Source organism: Malus sylvestris, chromosome 14 (genome assembly GCF_916048215.2).
Source record: "Malus sylvestris chromosome 14, drMalSylv7.2, whole genome shotgun sequence".
Lineage (NCBI taxonomy): Eukaryota > Viridiplantae > Streptophyta > Magnoliopsida > Rosales > Rosaceae > Malus > Malus sylvestris.
The window spans coordinates 24,339,818-24,355,256 of NC_062273.1; the positions used below are offsets into that span (position 1 = coordinate 24,339,818).

The window sequence follows — 15,439 nt, forward strand, 5'->3', positions numbered from 1 at the left end:
TGAAGCTTTTATAGGTGAAGCTTTTGTGGGTGAAGCTTTTGTGTTGAAGCTTTTGTGTTGAAGCTTTTGTGGGTGAAGCTTTTGTGTTGAAGCTTTTGTAGGTGAAGCTTTTGTGTTGAAGCTTTTGTGGGTGAAGCTTTTGTGGGTGAAGCTTTTGTGTTGAAGCTTTTGTAGGTGAAGCTTTGGTTGGGTACCATGAATTGGTTTTGCTTCACACTATCTTGATCAAGATAGTGTGAAGGTTTTGAGAATTTGTAGTTGTCCTCTATTGTTGAAGCTTTTGTTGGTGAAGCTTTTGTGTTGAACCTTTTGTAGATGAAGCTTTGGAGTTGAAGCTTTGTAGGTGAAGCTTTGGAGTTGAAGCTTTTATTGGGTACCATGAATTGTTTTTGCTTCACACTATCTTGATCAAGATAGTGTGAAGCTTTTGAGAATTTATAGTTGTCCTCCATTGATGAAGCTTTTGTTGGTGAAGTTTTTGTTGGTGAAGCTTTTATGGTGAAGCTTTTGTAGGTGAAGTTTTGGAGTTGAAGCTTTGTAAGTGAAGCTTTGGAGTTGTGGGTGAAGCTTTGGAGTTGAAGCTTTGTAGGTGAAGCTTTTGTAGGTGAAGTTTTGGAGTTGAAGCTTTGTAGGTGAAGCTTTGGAGTTGTGGGTGAAGCTTTGGAGTTGAAGCTTTGTAGGTGAAGCTTTTGTGTTGAAGCTTTTGTGTTGAAGCTTTTGTAGGTGAAGTTTTGGAGTTAAAGCTTTGTAGGTGAAGCTTTTGTTGGTGAAGCTTTTGTGGTGAAGTTTTGTTGGGTACCACGAATTGATTTTGCTTCACACTATCTTGATCAAGATAGTGTGAAGATTTTAAGAATTTGTAGTTGTTCTCCATTGATGAAGCTTTGTTGAATTTCCTTTTTTATTTATTTATTTTTTGGAAACTTGAAATTTGAAAATGTGAGAGAGACAACATATACAAATTTTTCTTCCACACTATTGAGCAAGAGATTGTGATGCAGGCCACACCTTGTAGTAGTCGAACGTTTGGATGAACCACATAAATTGAATTTGCCTCGAATGTTTGAGAATTGTAGTTGCCCTCCATTGATGAAGCTTTTGTTGGCACCATAAATTGGTTTTGCTTCACACTGTCTTGATCAAGAGTGTGTGAAGCTTTTGAGAATTGTGGTTGAACTCCTTTGATGAAGCTTTTGTTGGCACCATAAATTGGTTTTGCTTCACACTGTCTTGATCAAGAATGTGTGAAGCTTTTGAGAATTGTGGTTGCCCTCCATTGATGAAGCTCTTGTTGGCATCATAAATTGGTTTTGCTTCACACTGTCTTGATCAAGAGTGTGTGAAGCTTTTGAGAATTGTGGTTGAACTCTTTTGATGAAGCTTTTGTTGGCACCATAAATTGGTTTTGATGAAGCTTTTGTTGGCACCATAAATTGGTTTTGCTTCACACTGTCTTGATCAAGAGTGTGAAGCTTTTAAGAATTATGGTTGCCCTCCATTGATGAAGCTCTTATTGGCACCATAAATTGGTTTTGCTTCACATTGTCTTGATCAAGAATGTGTGAAGCTTTTGAGAATTATGGTTACCCTCCATTGATGAAGCTCTTGTTGGGCATAAGTGTTCCCCTAGTTGAGTTGTCAAGCTTGAGGGTTTTTGATTATTTGTGAATGCTAGGAGTTCATATGTACAAGTTGTACCACTCGTCTTCTGGTAGGTGGAATGAATGGTGAGTTGCTTTCATCACTTGCTTAGTGGTATGAAGGTGAGTTCCTTCATCACCTTTCATCACATTTCATCACATGGTTGGTGGTACAAGGATGAGTTCCTTCTTCACCTGGTTGGTGGCATGAATGGCAAGTTGCCAAATGATATTAGAGTACAGGTTGTACAGTTCATCACCTGGTTGGTGGCATGAAGGAGAGTACGAGTTGTACATTTCATCACCTGGTTGGTGGCATGAAGATGAGTTCCTTCTTCACCTGGTTAGTGACATAAGTGGCAAGTTGACAAATGATATTAAAGTACTAGTTGTACATTTCATCACCTGGTTGGTGGCATGAAGATGAGTTCCTTCTTCACCTGGTTGGTGGCATGAGTGGCAAGTTGCCAAATGATATTAGAGTACGGGTTGTGCATTTCATCACCTGGTTGGTGGCATGAAGGAGAGTACGGGTTGTACATTTCATCACTTGGTTGGTGGCATGAAGATGAGTTCATTCTTCACCTGGTTGGTGGGATGAATGGCAGGTTGCCAAATGATATTAGAGTACGGGTTGCACATTTCATCACCTGGTTGGTGGCATGAAGGAGAGTACAGGTTGTACATTTCATCACCTGGTTGGTGGCATCAAGATGAGTTCCTTCTTTACATTTCATCACCTGGTTGGTGAGAATAAGGGCAAAGTGTCGAGGCACATTGTATCAAGTGTCGAAGACACAAAGTATGTTGAACAATTTCGAAGCACAGTTGGCTTATGTATAGATGTGTTGGAATGTTTGATGTGTATGTATGAATGTGTTAGAATGTATAATGTTTATGTTGATTGATATGAGTGATGCTTATGAATGTTTTTCTATACATGAAGGGATCCATGCTTTTGATATGTGAACCATGTTGGTTGTAACACTTGGTATCACATATTTTGTGTCAAAGTACGCATGTTGAAGCTCTGAGTTTGAGTATAAGGGTAGGTCAGTGTAGACCAAGTGTTCCAGTGCTAGGAATGCAAAAGACTCAGAAGAAGTTGTCTGAATTCCCTCTTCTTTAAATATTTGTCGAATGGCTTGTGTGACAAAAGATCTGAAGCGGTTGAGAGTCAAAACATTTGTAATGTGTATGCCTTTTTATAATAGCATTTCTTTCAGTACCTAGTCCTCCACTTTGAAAGAGTGAGGCTTGACCTTATAGTCATAATAGTCGACGGTACGTTCACCCCTGGTTGTCTTGATACGAGCTTTTATCCCTTTTGTTGTAATGGGCTTACTGAGAGTAAAAATCTTTCCTCTTACCAAGAGACAGGTACGTTTGGTGACTTAGCGAATAGCTAAATGAGGCAGGAGATGATGCAATGGGTGTCTAAATGGCCAATATATCCTCACTTGGTAGAACTTGACTTCCACTTCCTATTTATTGATAGAGGTTAACCATATGGGGGTTTTCTTGGTATGTCCTTACTTGGGCAGAGGCGTGGTTGTAAGCCTGTACCATCACCACAGAGTAAGTCTTCCAAATGTTGGCATTGATCATGTGCTTGAAGAAACAATCACGTAGGCCTGCCGTGAAGGCCTTGAGGGCGGTCTTGTCATCTGCCTCAGCATAGCGAGAATACTCATGGCTGAAGCGACCGGCATACTCTCGTAGTGACTTGTCTGGCTTCTGGCGAATAGTGTACAAGTCATCTGCAAAATGCAAGTGATTGGTTTGGAAAATGTGTTGAGAGAGTGTACAAATAGTGTACAAGTCATCTGCAGAATGCAAGAATATGGCACTACTAAACTATTGCATTCTCGAAGCATAACTGTTGCATGCCAGAAGCATGACAGTCGCCACATGAATACATGGTCCAGATGGACAATCTGTGGACATGGGAATTTTGATGTCTTATGCATGAAGCATGATAGACATGTAGGTTCCAATGACTCAACTCCCGGAAGTGGAGATTAAAATCCAAGCTCTATAACGCTCAAGATGAAATTATGATCCACATTCTCTAAATTACGACTATCCTGGAAGAGATAGTATAATGCCCTTGAAGAGGCAATGGATATCCAAAAGAAATGAAAAGCTTTTATGCATGCGCATGCACATAAGAATATGGGATCTTGAATTGATGATAACCAATGGTAATGTTAATTTTTACAAGTAGCTACTAAATTCATCAATGAGTTGTGTTGATATTGAGTCTCGTTCTTTTTTGTCAACAAAATTATTGGCCAAAATGGAAAAAGGCAATTCCATTACAATTTTGTACGAACGTGGAAAAATGGACCTATATATTTGAATATAATACAAATAGCCAAAAGATGTTGAACCAAGGAGGTTACATTGGGCATTTGTAATACAGTGAAATACACTCACATGATATGACCCTAAAATTATACTCTTGTAAACAAGTTCATATGAATGGAGAATTATATATAAAGGGTTGTGAGTCGCCCACATCATATCTCCATAAGTAAATCCCTCAAGTATACATGAGAGCAAATTGCTTTGTATAAATTTCAAAGGAAAATGTGTCATGAAGTCTAGAAAATCCCAGAAGGATTCAAATTGCTTAAAGTAAGCCCCCGAAGGGTAAAACATAAATTATGTACTCAATACCAATGGATGGTATAAATTGCCTTAGTGAGTACTATCATTATGATATTGTTGCAACATACTAAAATCTCTTGCAAGAGTCAATGACATTAAATTAGAACTCCTGAAAAGTTGATGATATTAAATTGAGACTCCTGAAGAGTCAAGAAAAATTATAAAGTGTTGAAAGAAATATTGTCTCGAGCTGCAGATCGAACAATCTACCAACACGAATCTTATCCATGATGTTAAAGAACCATATGGATTGAAGATTATGAGTTGAAAACTCAAATGATGTAGACACTATGAATGATCATTTATCTTCGTGAGGGTAAAGATAAATTGATATTTGGTCCAGAAGTACCACATCTTAGTGAAGTATATGCTTTATTGTATTTAGCACAATACACTGAATGAAATTGTTGATGCACAAAATCAGTGAGGACTTTGGTACAACATAAAGTGTTAAGTTTGTGACCTTCGCTAGATTGCTCCGGTCACTAGTGTGGATAAGTATGTAAATGGATAAGGACAGGCAAGCAAACACAAGATGTATGTGGTTCACCCAAATTGGCTACGTCCACGGAGTAGAGGAGTTGTCATTAATTGTGAAGGGTTTACACAAGTACATAGGTTCAAGCTCTCCTTTAGTGAGTACTAGTGAATGATTTAGTACAAATAACATTAGGAAATATTGTGAGAGAATGATCTTTATTTATAAAAGAGAGTTTCTAGTTTCATTCTGACATTGACACGTGTCGTGTTGTGATTGGCTTTTGACGTTGACACGTGTCGCGCTATGATTGGCTTCTGATGTTGACACATGTCGCACTATGATTGGCCTCCTGATTGGAGGGAAACTCTTCTGGGTCCTTGACAATATAACGTTGACCGGTGCTTAGTAGTTTCAGGATTGGTCAAGTATGGTACTAACAGAAATAAAGCTTATCTATTAATATCTCCGACAAATTACAGATATGTACATACATATGAGTTAAAACAAACAAACAGGATGGAGCCTTCACAAAGATTGCCCATGTGAAGCCTCAGTACTCGGAAGTACCTCAGAAGGGGGAGGCACCGGAGATTGATTATGTGGCACCCTAGTACTTGGCAAAACACAAGAAGGGGAAGGCATCGGTTGCTTTCAGAATCTAGCAACGAACATCTGGTGATCACTTTGAATCCGACTTTCGGATTCCTGCAGCTGGTCGAGCTTTTTTTTCATGCTCGTCGAGTAATTATTTGCAAGCACGTGTAACACTCTATTCTCGTGCTTGAGCCCTCTGATCTCTTATTTAAGACCTGCCACCTCAGCCATCAATGATTCAACTTGGCGAGTTTGAGCAAGTAGGCGTTGGCCCATATTGGATACAGAGTCTGCACACTGAACACTGGGAGCTAATGAGTCTTGAACGGCCGACTCATCAGACCGTTTTGAAAGGATCCTGTTATCATTTGGAGTGAGAAGATTTCTAGCTACCACAGTAGCGGTTATGTTATTCTTCATCATAGAGTCCCCAACCGTAAGAGAACCATTAGAAGATAAGAAGGACGGACGCCATATGTTATCCTGACGCTGCTCGTCTGTATCACTCCTAAGACTCAAATCTAAGCAAATGTTAAATGGGCAAGTCATTTTCAGAAATGATGAAGGAAAAAAGAGGTCAAGTAAAATTTCAAAAGTGCAAGAATGAGGAAATTTCTACAGGCAGCAACTTTCTCCGCATACTCTTAAACACAATTGATGTCTCTATAAAAGAAGAGGCAACAGACCCATTCGTTTAGAGATCGAAGAGGCACCGCTCTCCGAATTTCAAAAGACAGATTTTCCTGAATAAAGTTTGTTGGCATTTTTCAGACGCAATCTCAGCTTTTTTGGATATCGCGTGCAGCTTTGTCAAAGATCTCTAAAAAAGTTGAAAATGCGTAAATCTTACTGTTCTAATTACACCACAATTGCTGACAAGAGTAAAGGCACAACACCATTACCTGCTATTGAAAAATCTCTATATATGTCGATCTCCGTTCTCCATAACAAGGCAGACCTGTAAGAATACCTAACTCTCTTTCATTGCCGAAAATGCATCTACAACCAAACCTCTCAACATACTCAGTTTCCTTCCTCTCCGAGAATACCTTTTCAAACAAGTCACACCAGAGCAAGAGTATCTTATATCATGCAATCTCCATGTCATTTCCTTTGTCCTTGTTCTTACTTGCAAAGACAAGGATAAAGAAAGCAATATGTCAAAACCTCCACTCAATCTCCCGGTAAGGACCCGACTGCCTGAAACCTTGTCTGATTGCTTACCTAGTATTGCTCTTGAGTAGCCATCTTCAACTGTTATTGGAGTTGAGTCTCCAGTCACCAAGAAGTGATGAACCATCCAAATGCAAGGGTTGCATTCCATTTCTGCATTAGAGGGCAAATACTGCAAGAGAATATGCCACACATACATGGGAGAAAACCAAGGAAAATACTGCTTAAGCAAAGGGAGCAAGTAAGGCAAGTGAAAATGATACATTGAAGCATGTGGAGACAAGCGCAACAAACACGTGCTGATTCGTCCTCGACAAAACCGAAGGTCACTTGCCACATGAAGCTCCTCATGGTCCAATTTCATTCAAGATCAAACCTCGAATCCCTTGAAGAAATCACAAGTCCGATTCAAGATCAAGTGTCCACCACCCTTGAATCAAATTCCGCTCCAGATAAAATGAGTAAATTCAGACCTTTAGGGTTAGTCTCGCAGAAGGCCCTCCAACCCAATTCAATAACAAGCTTGTGGAAAGTTAAGAACAAGTAAAGCATCTCTTTCGGCATCTCTTCTCGCTAAGAGACTGAAGCAGAATGATCAACGATTGGCCTAAATGATTTGAAATCAGGGGGAGCATCCAAGACAGATCAAGATTTTAACGAGTCAATCGAAGACTTGTGGCCATCCAAGGGGGAGTGTTGTAAATATGGTGGATGTCCACGCTGGCCACTAATCCACTAAGCTACAAGTGGGAATAAAGGTTGTCTTTCGCTGTCTGCCAAAGCTTACTCCCTACGACTCATGTTTTCTATATAAATGCAACACACACCAAACATAGGTTAGTGACTCACGGAGAGATAGGAAGGAAGAAAGGAAGAGAGAAAAAGAGAGGAAGAGAGAAAAGAGAGGAAGAGGAGAGGAGATAATAGAGAGAGTTATCTTTGTACTCCTATTATTTCAGATTATAATGAAAGCATCACCGCTGCCCTGAGGATGTACTTCAGTCACACTGACTGTAGAGGAACCTCATAAATTTTATGTCTTGTTTCTTTTACGCTACTGCACACACTGTCGATTTTACAACATTTATTTATTTTTTATATTTGTTATCCCAAAACAAAGTTATAGAAAAGTTTCGTAATTCATCACGAAACATCCGGTATTCTGGTTTTAAACCATAGAAAAGTTTCATAACTCATAGAAACCACCACGAAATGTACGATATTTTGGATCATCATAGAATTTTGGCATCCTCAATTTGCCAATCTATTAAATTTGAAGTGAAGGATGAAATCTTGGCAAACCCCACAAAACAAATAATTTAAAACCATGGCCAATCTATTAAATTTAAAGTGAAAGATGAAGTCTTGGGAAACCCCCACAAAACAAATAATTTAAAATCATTCAAGCAATCAGACAAAGCAGTAAAAATAATGTAAAACTACGGATTCTTACAAAATGTGGTTTTACTAAATCTACAAAAAATAATTTAAAACCATTCAACCAATCAGGCAAAGTAGTAAAAATAATGTAAAAACAATAGTAATCCGTTTGTTTTTAACATTTCCTAAACCCTAGCAATAATATGAGTTCTAATTCATGTTTAGCGAGAATCGAACCTAAAATCTCTTACTTACTAGTGAAAATGAATATCACTAAACTATAGTACTAAATGACTCTTTAATTCCAACATTAAAATGAGTTGACGACTTTGTCAGTAATGTCCGCCTCTTCGTACTCAAGTTTTGCACAAACGGATTCTTACAAAATGCGGTTTTACTATTATTTTATTTAATTTTTATATTTGTTAGATATATTAGATATAAAATCAAGGGATGGAAAAGAAATAAAATGTCCTTTTCAGAATATTATTTCTTTAAGTTGAATGCGGTCCACATGTGAAAAGTATAGGAAATAGGAATGCCCTAAGGAAAGAACAATACTTGACTATTTAAAGATTAGTAGGAATTCCTACTCAATTTTTTTTTTCAAAATTGTTCGTTGTCAATTTATAGAACTTCGTGTTTATAATCAGAACTATTCATATTATAAATCACCCTATAAAGATCGTCTTTGCAAAAATCAATTAAAACTAAGGTTGTTTAGTCATCAAAATGTTTAAAAATAAATGAATGGTATTGGTAAAAGCATTATGAACTGTCCATGTACTTGCTATAATAGATTGACTAAATGATCTTAGTTTTAATTTAGTTTTTGCAGAGATGATCTTTACAGTGTAATTTATAGTATGAACGGTTCTTATCATAAACACAAAATTCTGTCATTAAAACATTACAAATTTTGAGTAGGAGTTCAAACTCATCTGAGTAGTCAAGTATTATTCCTAAGGAAAAGGGGTGGGCATTTCCCTTGTACAAAATCAGATGCTAGAAAATCTCACACTACCTACCTTCTGAGAATCTGAATTATGAAAATTTAACAGATACAACGTGGCCCATTTTTGTGCAAATCATCATTGCATTTCTTATTCTGGTGCTTGCCATAATAATGCAAACATAAAATAAAAGGTTAACATATCCTTTTTCAAATGTTATCATTAGAACGCAAGTCCACCTCTGCTACAAAGGTAGAGAAGAGTATTGCCCTTGCATCAGGGTATGGATTCGAATTAAGTCGGTTCTTTAATCTAATATCTAATCTAACAAATCTATCTTTGACCTAAAAAAATGTTATCATTAGAAATGTTCGTTGTTATTTAAAAATTATTGGGTTAAGTCAGGATAATTATTTTTTAAGGGTGGTTTTAGATTGGTCATAACTTTTTTTTAATAAACAAACGATATCATTTAGGTGAAGGATGAATTTAGCCTCACAATGGACTGAAAAGAATCGAACCTAAGACTCTTACTTACAAGTGAAAATGAATACCACTAGACATCTCAATAATGTGGTCATAACCTTTTAAAACAATTCAAATAACTACCTAAAGTTTTGAAAAATAGTCATCTATTAGGTTCACTAGCTTTCAGTTATGATATGAACAAATATTAAGCATGTTTTAACTCTCAAGTCATCTATGGAGATTTGAATCTCCAAATTGACGCATTTTGGAAGTCTCTCTCCTCTAGATTATTGTAAGAACATCTCCAATGGAGATAAAAAGTCCACATAAGCTATAACAATAAAAAAAGATAGCCACTAATGGTTTCAAACCGAAATATCAAATCATATGTAGCATGACATGGAATGACAGCAAAGGGGCTTGCTGTCAAATATAACAACAGCTTCAAATTTTCTTTATTAATTATTAAATGTCTTTTATTAATAATTAATTGTCATTTATTATCGGATTGTTGAACGGTAGAGCTTGTTTTATGTACTACATTTTTCTTCTTTTTTAATCAACAAGTTCTTTTCAATATAAGCGACGATGCCTTGTGAAATATAGTGATTCATTCTTCAATCCTACATTATTTTGTGAACCCTCAAATTTTTTCAAACTCATCTTCTGATTCAGCGGAGGACTCTGAAAAAATTTGAGGCATGTTTTGCTTGTGGGTTTATGGTTTTTGTCAACAGTTCTTCAGGTTCTTTGCTTTTTGTGCCGTTTTTAGAGATTCTGTGTGATGCTTTTAATTGGAGAATTTTTTTAGTGAGGAGTTGTTGGGTGTGAATCATGGGTGATTTCCTTTTCTTATTTTATTTTTACTAGATTTTAGGATCCATATGATCCATCCACATAATCCATATATGGAAAAGAAATGGAAGCAAATCAAAATCCAGCTACTTCTAAGCAATGATTATTCATTTGATAGAAAACTTCCTTTTAATCTTTACAAAATATGAATTTTAGACTATAACATTGTGTAAGATTAAAATCTAATTTTAGTCCTTAGTTCATTTAATCATCTCATTTATTAGTTATATATTGATGTTTTATTTATCTTTTTATTTTTATTTTAATATATTAATTTCATTTAAATTTAATTTTTATTTCATTCATCAAAATTTATTTTAATGTCTACATTTAGGCAACTAATTTTTTTATAATATATATTCCGATAAAATTTTTGTATATCCATCGATACAAACATATAGGTACATTAATTCAATATAATGCATTTCGGTACGTACATTTTGGTACACACATTTGAGTATCGACTTTTTGGTACATTAATTTAATATATTATATTTCAGTACATACATTTTGGTACTTACATTTCAATATTGACATTTAGGTACATTAATTCAATATAATACATTTTGGTTCATTATAATATATTTCGGTACAATTGTAGATACAAAAATTTCAGTACAAAAAAGTCAATTTTATATATTTCGGCACAGTCATTTTTGTACACTTATGTATTTATATATTTTTGTATTACAAATTTGTTTTAATATTTTCTCATTTATGTTCATTTATAATTAGAGGACTAAATATGTGCAAATTAATAAAATTAAAATTTAATGGGGAGAGATTAAATAAAAATACACATTAAATAACAAAAATTGAATATAAATTTTTATAAAAGTACACTTCAAGAGATTAAATTGAATAAGTAATCTAGCACCAGATTTTTTTAAATTTTAATCTTTTGCAAGGATTCATGTTAAAAAAACCTCTTGATTTGACCTGGAAATTCTAGAGATTTGTGTCGTATATAAACCCAGCAAAACCCAGAATTCTAAGTATCCAGAAGAACCCAGCAATAAGAGCTAGAACAGCAATGGCTCTTCTAGCACTTGTGTTTGAGCAGCTGCAGAAGAATGTCTTTCTTCTTCCTCTTCTCGTCCTTTCTGCGTTCATTCTCTTTTCGTTTACTAGATCATCGTCCAATGGTGATGAGAAACGCAAACTCAAGTTACCACCTTCCCCGCCAAGGTTGCCATTGATTGGAAACCTTCACCAGTTAGGCACATTCCCGCACCTTTCTCTCCATGCTCTCTCGAAAAAGTATGGCAATTTAATGCTAGTGCATTTTGGGAAAGTTTCGACTCTGATTGTTTCGTCTGCAGAGATGGCCAAGGAGGTGATGAAGACGCAGGACATTGCTTTCTGCAGCCGGCCGAAAGCCACTGCTCCAGGAATATTGTTCTATGACGCTCATGATGTGGCGTTTGCTCCTTACGGGGAGTCCTGGAGGCAAGTTCGGAAAATCTGTGTTCTTGAGCTTCTCAGTCTTAAGAAGGTGTCACAGTTTCAATACGCAAAGCGTTGAGTCTCAATGGCGGGGGTCCTATTGTTCTGAGTGATCTGCTGGTGGCAACCTCCAACAACATCATCTGCAGGTGTATTCTCGGACAAAAGTTTGAGGGCGAAGAGGACAAGTGGTTCGGAGATGTGACGAAAGATTTGATGTGCCAACTCATAAGTTTCAGTTTTACGGATTACTTTGGTCCGAGGATGAGTTGGCTTGACCGTGCTAGAGGCCACATTAAACATTTGACATCAATTTGGTCCGAATTTGATAAGTTTTTCGATAAGTTGATTGCCAAACATAAGGAGGCAGAGAAAGAAGGCAAGCCTCGCAAGAAGGATTTCGTGGATATTCTCCTCCAAGTTCGAAAGGATGGCAATGACTTTGAGCTCAAAAGTGACCACCTCAAATTACTTCTACTGGTCTGTATATATCCCCCTTCATAACTTACTCTCTATAACAATAACATTGACACACACACACACACACACACACACACACACACACACACACACTGTATATATCCCCCTTCATAACTTACTCTCTATAACAATAACATTGACACACACACACACACACACACACACACACACACACACACACACACACACACATACATACATACATACATACATATATATATATATATATATATATATATGGCTGAAGATTGATTTGGCTTCTTAATTTACGATTTCAGGACATGTTTGTCGGAGGAAGTGATACTAGTTGGACTGCCATGATATGGTTGATGACAGAGCTTGGGAAAAATCAAAGTGTGATGAAGAAGAGTGGTGGGGAAAAAGGGATTTGTAGATGAGAATGTTGACATCCCCCAAATGACTTACATGATATGTTGCATCAAAGAAAATATGAGAGTTCATCCTCCAGCGCCTCTTTTAATTCCCCGTGAAACAAGTACAGATGTGAAATTGGGAGGTTACAATATCCGTGTGAAAACACAAGTGTTTGTCAGCGCATAGTCGGTACAAAGGGACCCCAAAGTCTAGGACAAGCCCGATGAGTTTTACCCCGGGAGGTTTGAGGAAAAGTCCGTTGGTTTCGTAGGTCAGGAGTTTGAACTCATCCCGTTCGGTGCTGGGAGAAGAGTGTGCCCTGGACTCGGCTTTGGGGTTGCTTCAGCTGAACATGTGTTTTCCAACCTTCTATATTGGTTTGATATGAAATTGCCTAGTGGTGATAAAGCATTGGCCAAGACCATGGACACCAATGAAGTTTACAGACTCTCAGTCCATAAGAAGGCTCCTCTCAACCTTATCCCAATCCCATACAACCCTTGATCCCTCAATCAAGATCTGTCATGCTTATTTATGCTTTTAATTAATTTTGTTCGTAGTTTCTGTTTCACCTAAATTTGCATTAGCAATTCTGCACTTTACAATGTTGTGATCCTCAACGAGGCGCTGTAATGTGACTGCGTAGAAATTGTAACAGATACATAGTTTTTTTATAATAATACATATTTTGGATTTCCTAATCCGCTTTGAACATTTGAGAATGCATGTAATTAGTTCTAGTGTCTCTTGAAACATCTTCAGGAAAAAAAAATGGATAGGTATGGACAAGCGGAATGAGTGACGAAGTGGTACGAAGGGTAGTGTTGAAAGAAGTCATCAGTGGTCAAGGTACTAGTTGCATCTGCAGTATCAGTCATATGCAGCATCAATTAATCAATCATATGCAACATCAGTTTCAAAGTACAAGTTGCATCTGCAACTTCATCTACTCACATTAAAGACACTGTTGGTCAGTATGAAAGCCACACTGCCTTCACCCTTCCTGGGCTCTATCATGTCTTTCATGGTATTGATGTCTTTGATCCCAAGTTCCATATTGTTTCACCAAGAGCTGACATGAATGAATACAAACAACCACTTTGAACTAGAAATCAACATGGTATTAGAGTAGGAACCATAATTGGCTTGCCTTTGATTTATTCTCTACTGTATTTTTTCTTCTTCTGTTTATCCCACGAAAATGGCAGAAGATAACCCTTTGGTTTTAGAGGCTACGAGTTCCTCTACTGCAACTTCCATCATCATTCATGGAGATATCAATCCTAATCAAAGGTTGTGCTCCGTGTTGTTAAATGAATTCAACTATCTACGTTGGTTTCGTGCTGTCACGCTTGCCCTAGGAGGAAGATCCAAGATAGGGTACATCAATGGCAACATTAAACCTCCTAAAACTACCTCTATGTCTTATGATGCATGGTTGTGTAATGACCAACTGGTTATGTCGTGGATGCTCAACTCCATGGAGCTCAAGCTGTCTGAGCTTTTCAGTTACTCAGAATCCTTATATATTCTTTGGGAAGCAGTCAAGGAGATGTACGGGAGTCAAAACAATGCTACTTATGTGTTCCAACTAAAAAAAAACCTTGCTAGTTTAAAGCAAGGTGATCAAGCGTTTGTTCAGCACCTTGGAAGCTTGAAGAACATGTGGAACGAACTAGATTTGTATCGCCCACACATCACTGACCATTGATTCAGCTATGCTTTTGAAGAGGGTTGATGAAGACAAGGTTTTCTAAATCTTGGCTGGTTTGGGACCAGAGTATGAAGATCTCAAGAGCCACCTTTCGATGACTCATAAGCTTCCATCCTTTGCAAATGTGTGTTAAGCTATGCAAAGAGAAGAAACTCGCAGGAAAGTGATGAGTGTCTAAATCAAGACCAACTTTGAAGCTAGAGCATTCAATGTCAATCACAAATCAGCAAGGGACAAGCAGTTCAAAGAAATGAGGTCAGATTGGAAGTGCACTTACTGCAATGGTGCTGGTCATTTGAGGGAGAAATGTTGGATCCTACATCCTGAATTAAGACCTAAGTTTGAAAACAAGTCTTTCAGAGATGTAAGAGGTTCACTCAATCACTCACAAACTTATGCTCCAAATGCCTATCATGCAGCAAGCACATCTACTAATGAACTGGTAAATTTCACCTCCAACCCTGTTGATTTAATAAATGAGTTTACTTCCTATATACAATGGAAGAAGGGAAGCACTGAGAGTGAGGATCAAGCCACTGGAAATCCCACTGCTTTACTTGGGAAATTTGGCTGATTCAGAATGTGTACCACAAAGAGACATCTCAAGTATAACAAGTGCACTTTCCACTGCTTTAAATATAGGTCTTTCACCTGATGTTTGGATTATAGACTCAGGTGCCACTAACCATATGACAAACAAAGTATCCAGTTTACATGAGTATACTCAGTTACATAAACCTAGCCATGTATATGTGGCAAGTGGTAAGAGGGACCTTATTCTAGGTAAAGGGAAGATAAACTTGATGAGTGATAGGGTCGAGTCACCTACACTTTATGTTCCTTTTTTCCCTTTCCAACTGTTGTCCGTTGGAAAGATTACAAAAACCTTAGATTGTATTGCCATTTTCTCTCCTCATAATGTTGTTTTTCAGGACCGAGTCACCAAGAGGAAGATTGGTAAATGAGTCAATCTAAATGGTCTATACTACTTGTCAAGGGATATCAACATTGTCTAAAAGTTTTTTTGCCTATTTAAGTCTTAATTAAGAATAGTAGCTTTGGCACCAAAGATTAGCTCACCCTTCTGAACAAGTGTTGTCTACTGTGTTTCCTAAGTTTTGTAAAGATTCACAGGAATGTGAGACATGTCAACTCTCAAAAGCTACTAGACTTCCTTTTGTTTCATCCAAGTCTAGAACCAATAGTC

General features: G+C 37.2%; 1 pseudogene; it reads left to right on the forward strand.

The window, feature by feature from the left end:
- Positions 1–11,032: 11,032 nt before the first annotated feature.
- LOC126598893 (phenylacetaldehyde oxime monooxygenase CYP71AN24-like) lies at positions 11,033–13,197 on the forward strand (annotated as a pseudogene).
- The last annotated feature ends 2,242 nt before the right edge of the window (positions 13,198–15,439 follow it).